Source organism: Helianthus annuus, chromosome 15 (genome assembly GCF_002127325.2).
Source record: "Helianthus annuus cultivar XRQ/B chromosome 15, HanXRQr2.0-SUNRISE, whole genome shotgun sequence".
Classification (NCBI taxonomy): domain Eukaryota; kingdom Viridiplantae; phylum Streptophyta; class Magnoliopsida; order Asterales; family Asteraceae; genus Helianthus; species Helianthus annuus.
The window spans coordinates 122,939,374-122,945,799 of NC_035447.2; the positions used below are offsets into that span (position 1 = coordinate 122,939,374).

The following is a 6,426-nucleotide window of genomic DNA, read 5'->3' on the forward strand; positions in this document are numbered from 1 at the left end:
ACGGAATGTAGTTTTTAATTTTATTTTTAGCAATCTATTAATTATTTATGTGTTTAATTATTTATATTCTATATATCTTATTTAGAAGAGTCATGGATATTTCCACTAGCACCCTCCACTTTTAAAAATTTGCACATTTTTTATCCATGTACTATTACTTTCTATTTACACCTCTTAAACTTTTGAAAATTACAATTTTTACCCTTTCCCAACTTTTAAAATTTGCATTTTTAATTTCTACACTATTATTTTAGAACCCACTAACTTTTGCATAATGCAATTTTTGACCCCTACACTATTAATCCATTTTACGTGTGTATTGTTTTATATGTGTCGGTTTAAACTCGACTTGGTTTACGTTTCAATTTTTTTTTTTTTTGGAAACAAGCCATGTCCAATATAATACGTTTCGTGCTTATTTTATGTACGTTTACACTTGGTCTAGGTTTCAACACTATTACTCTATTTTACAACCCCTCTAAAAATGCATTTCTAACTCCTACACTGTTACTCCATTTTAGGTGCGTATTTTTTTGTATGTGTTGATATAAATTCGACTTGGTTTATGTCTCAAAGTGAACTTTTTTTTTTTGAAATAAGTTAGGTCAAATATAATACGTTTTCGTGCTTATTTTATGTACGTTTCCAACCGGTATAGGTTTTGCCGTAAATTTAGTTCTGAATCGAGTGAGGTCAAATATAACATGTTTCGATTCGATGATATACAAATCAACTTACTCGGCGTTTCGATCATGCCGCAAAACACTACAATTAAAATTTCAACCTTTGATAGTGACTGTGTCTTTTGATTACACGTGTTAGTTTTCCTTTTATATACACTTTATGCATTTTGTACGTTTCCTATATATGAGCCGGTCACAAATAAATATGTTATGAGTGTACAATATAAATTCGAATTCTTTATGTTTTGATCTAACCTCAATGCTTTGAGTTAAATCTGATACGTCAAAATGTGTGTTTTCACATGGTTAACACATCGCATAACACTTGGATTAATCCATTCGATGTTTGCGATGTATCAGTGCCACAAAGCATGCGGGTTTAATTACTAGTTTGTAAACGATCTAAGTGGCGCCACTAAAGAGGCTATGAGAGGTAGTGGATGGTCTAAGTGACGTGACACAAGGAGATTTGAGGAAGTTAGGGTAAGGGGTTTGAGCACCTCTTCCCCCTGAGTGAGTTTTGCATATTTTAGGAGGTGGTTGTGAATGGATGTGAGAGAAAAACCATTGTTCATTTGTATATTTGAGAAGACACTATTCTGCCGCATTTATTTTTTAAAGTGATTGTGAGTGGATAAAGAGAAAATAAAATGATAAAGTTATAAATAAGTATTATTTAATTGAAAATGAGACAAACTATAGTGATTTTTAGTGTAATTATTTGAATGGGGATAGAGAAGCTAATGTGAATGCTCTAATGTGAACGACTAATGTTACTCCTTTACACGAATAATTTTATATTATTTCTCTATGCCAGATTTGAACATTAGACATCCCAGATATATCTCTCTATCAAGTGGGCTAAATTTATATTAACATTCTTTGGGCATAAACATTTTTTTTAACATTATATTTAACATTTGTTGTATAAAACATATTAAACAAAAAGATAAAGTCATAAACATATTACACAAAACTGCGGGTTTTTTTTAAGATTGGTCGTTCGATCCTATAAAACACATTGAGGTTCACATCTAATAATGATCTTTCGTTTGCGGTAATTTACCTGAAAAACATTAGTTTAATTACACCCCCACCCCCCAAACAAGAAACAAAGATATGTGTTTTATCACAACAGTCAACAGCCGTGGAAACACCCCAACTCGGCGTAAGCCTACTCCGGATGCAGTGACGGATCTAAAAACTTTTTTTACTGGTTTTTCTTTTATAGATTCTCGCTATTTTTTTTCCAAATCATACGAGGTTCTCACTAATTTTTCCCATTTTTTGTAAATCGAATGGGTTCCTGGGAACCCACAAAAGTGGCCTAGATCCGCCCCTGAGTGGATGTATAACTAGCGTGACTGTATAGTGTGTTTTGGTTGTATCATCGGTGTATGCTCAACTCAATACAACAACACTATACATAGCATGGTCGGTCCTGAGAATTCAGATGTCCTGTTCGAGCTTGAAAAAATATGCCCCAATTGCCACCCAAAGAAACATCAAATATTATTTAATTATCATTTTTTTTTTGTAAATTAAACAGGTATTGGGCTATATAAACCTAATGGACTAACTTCTAAAAACTTAAGAATTGATTTGTAATAGGCCTATCAATAACTTGGTCTTTCTATGAGTATACCATTTAAAAAAATATATAACATATATATATACATATATATATATATATATATATATATAGGATAATGTTATATGAAAAACCCTTGAATTTGAGAAAACTTTGCAAACCCAATGCATGGTCCACATTTATCCACGTGTACATAAAAAAATCATCTTTCATTTGTAGAGAAGGGCATAATTGTATTTTTACTTCTAACCCAAGAAGATTACTTGCTATATTTGATTTGACAACCATAATTATACAACTCACTTCCCAGTGTACTTTCAAAACCTCCATCTTTATCTTTTACCTTATAATAAAGACATTTGAGTAGAGTCCATGAACTTCATCTCTGGAACATATATTCCTTCCACCATTAATGTTTATGGAGACTCCACCAACAACACTGAGTTAATGTCACCAGATCGTCTGGTCTCAGACATGATGAAGCTTGTTCTTGGTGTTATAGAGAGAGAAAGCTAATGTTTTGGAGAGAGAAACAACAATTTTCATCTTGTTCATCTCGGGTGTGTTCTTGCTTATTTCGAAGCTGATTTTCGGGTGTGTTCATGCTTCATCTCACGTCGTCATCTTCATCTCGGTTGTGCTCATGCTTGTTGAAAGCTGATTTCTAGAGTAAGAAACAACAATCTTCATCATGTTTATCAAGAACACCAAGAACACACAGAGAGAAGCAGGTTTGAAGATCTTCATCGTGTTTATCGTATGGTTCTAGATCCGGTAAGTGTTTTAGAGAGAGAAAGTTGTTGTTTTAGAGAGAGAAACAACAATCTCTTGAGTATTTTATTTTAAAAAATCATTTCACACTTGATGTTTTTGTTAAAACGGTTGTTAATAGGTTTTTGTGTAATGGCTGTTTTAGAGATGAAACATGATTTTTTTTTTTTTGTTAAAATGGTTCTTAAAAGGGGTAAATGTTTATGTAATTTGCAGGTTTTTATTTTTGTCTTAAAAGTTGTGCTTTGTTTGGTTGCTTTGTTTGGGCTTTTGATCTGAATAGTAACTATTTTTTGTTGGTTTGGTTGCTTTGTTTAGGGCTTTTGATCTGAATAGTAACTGTTTTTTATGTTATTTGAGAAAAAAAAAGATTTTCTAGCTATGAATGTGTTAATATTTATGTCTGGTTAACTACTTAACGGTTATCTTATCTTTTTGTTATTAGGACGGTGATGGATACAGGGGAAATAAGATCCAATTCTCAGGACCGTTGGTTTCGTCAAACGTGGATCAGATGCTCAAGGATCATGACCATGTTTATGTTACAGCACAACACAACTAACACGTGTTATAGTTTGAACTTATCAGACATGCATGTGTTACATGTGACATGAAACCCATGTACAACGTAACACGTGTTACGTGTGACATGAAAACACATTTTTATAACTTCCCTGGCATACGCACACCCACATGTTTACAAACCGTTTCAAGACCGACCCAAACAATAAAGCAAGGGTAGCCGCTGAAAAGCTAAGGCAGCAAAGGTAGCCGCTGAAAAGCTAAGGCAGACTGTCAAAGGAAGCTCCACCATTTTCTTAGTGCTATGTATTTTCGTTTACTAGTAATATGTAATGTGTGACTCTTATTGTTTTGTCTAGTACATGATGTTAAAACGGTATGGACTTAAAACATTTTGTGTTGGAGTTGCCCGTGTTTATACTTCTGCTGTTACTAAGTTACTATTGGAGTTTATGCATCCATTCTGAAGTCTTAACACACGTTATAATAGAGGCTTAACACACGTTATAGCAGGTATACTTTGCTGTTATTAAGTTACTATTGGAGTTTATGCATCCATTCTGAAAGTCTTAACACACGTTATAATAGAGGCTTGACACACGTTATATCAGTTATACGGTTATGGGTATAGTAAACGCCCCCCCCCCCATTTTTCTTAGTGCTACGTATTTTCGTTTACTAGTAATATGTAATGTGAGACTCTTATTGTTTTGTCTAGTACATGATGTTAAAACGGTATGGACTTAACACATTCTGGAAACACACGTTATATACACATCATGGTGTTTTGTAAACCACTAGCTTATACATGAATACATGTCAGGTTACAAAAAGATTATAACGAAGACTTAACACATGTTACACATTCCAAAATGTGCAAAACAAATGACCCGTTTCATATTATATATTCCAAAATTACCGCTACATGTGTTACCATAAATGGCTCGTTTCATATTACACGTTACATACTAACTTGTACATTTATTACTTGTACAAGTTTTACGCTCAGTATCCACATTATCATATATTTTAAACATCAACAAAATAAAATAGATATTACTTGTTTTTTTTTAATTAACAAAAGGTTAACACACGTTATATATCATTCTAACAGGGGCTTAACACATGTTATACATGAACACATGTCAGGTTACATCATGGTGTTCTGTTACAGCATGAACCACTAACACATGTTATAAATGAACGAAGACTTCTTTTCCAAAGGATGTGACTTATTCAATGTCCTCACATTAACGTCGCCTACATCCATCCAGCTTGTCATTTGAATATCTTTTATGGATCTGTTTCTGTAAATCAACACACGTTATATATCATTCTAACAGGTGCTTAACACATGTTATGGGTCTGTCTCTGTAAATCAAGCAACCCAACAAAAAAAAACAATTATTGTTAAGATCAAAAGCCCAAACAAGCAACCAAACCAACAAAAAAAACCCGTTCAAAATCTCATCCTAAAGTTTTGGGTTTATTTAAAATACATGAACATTAACCATTACTAGAAGACGCATTAACTTCGCCTACATCTATCCAGCTTGTCAATTGAATATCTTTATGGGTTTGTTTCTGTAAATCAACACACGTTATATAACATTCTAACAGGGGGGTTTAACACATGTTATGGGCCTGAGTCTGTGAATCAAGCAACCAAACAACTACTGTTCAGATCAAAAGCCCAAACAAGCAACCCAAACCAACAAAAAAACAGCTACTGTTAAGATCAAAAGCCCCTAACAAGCAACCAAACCAACAAAAAAAAACCCGTTCAAAATCTCATCCTAAAGTTTTTGATTTATTTAAAATAAAAAATCATATTAACAACCATTACTAAAACACTTTCAGCACACAAAAACATATTAATAACCATTTCAACAAAAAATTAAGTGTGAAATGATATTTCAAGAACACTTACCGGATCTATAACCGTCCGATGAACACGAAGAAGATCTTCAAACCTTCTTCTCACACACACACTCGTGCGTGTGTCATCGTTCTCTCTCTAAAACAATATACTTCAAACTTCTTCTCTCTCACACACTTGTATGTGTGTTCTTGGTGTTATAGATGAACATGATGAAGATTGTTGTTTCTCTCTCTAAAACAAAAAAAAATCATCTCTCTAAAAACCTTCATCCTGCCGTCGTTCTCTCTCTAAAACAACAATCTTCAAATATTTTTTCTTTCACATGATGTAGATCTGAACTTGAAGATCGAAACTTGTGTTTGGTGTTCATCATGATCTTGATTGAAGAGAGAGGAGAGAGGAGAGAGATGTAACATGTGTGTAAGAGAAATAAAGTTGATGTGTATAAGAGAAAAGTCAGATTTTTGAATGCCTTAAATGCCCTTCTTCTTTAGTAATATGTATTATAAGATTTCTTTTAAATATAATTCTAACCAAAATTATGAGAGCCATTGATCAAGTTAGATGAAAGGTAATCAATGGATGACAATGGGTTTGCATAGTTTTCTAAAAAAGATAGAGTTTTTTATAGAGCCATGCCCTATATATATATATATATATATATATATATATATATAGGACAAAGATCCGTTAGGAACCACCCTTTATTGCGAGAACCGCGAGAACCAATGTGAACACAAACAGTAATACCTAAAAAAATCTAAAAAACACCCAAAAAATTTTTTTTTTATTTTTTTACTATTTTTTATATAAAAATCGCTACTTTTAGTATCCAAAAAAAAAAAAAAAATTTTTTAAAAAATTTTTTTTTTTAAAAAAAAAATTTTTTTTTTTGGCTACTAAAAGTAGCGATTTGAACATAAAAAATAGTAAAAAAAAAAATTTTAGATTTTTTTTTATTTTTTTTTGATTTTTTT

The 6,426-nt window shown here is 32.3% G+C and overlaps 1 long non-coding RNA gene across 1 annotated transcript; it reads left to right on the top strand.

Moving 5' to 3' along the window:
• The first annotated feature begins 2,854 nt into the window (after positions 1 to 2,854).
• Positions 2,855 to 3,595, top strand: LOC118487281. The gene is made up of 2 exons (XR_004881198.1): positions 2,855 to 3,048; positions 3,491 to 3,595. It is a non-coding gene; the product is annotated as an uncharacterized LOC118487281 (long non-coding RNA).
• Positions 3,596 to 6,426: the final 2,831 nt, after the last annotated feature.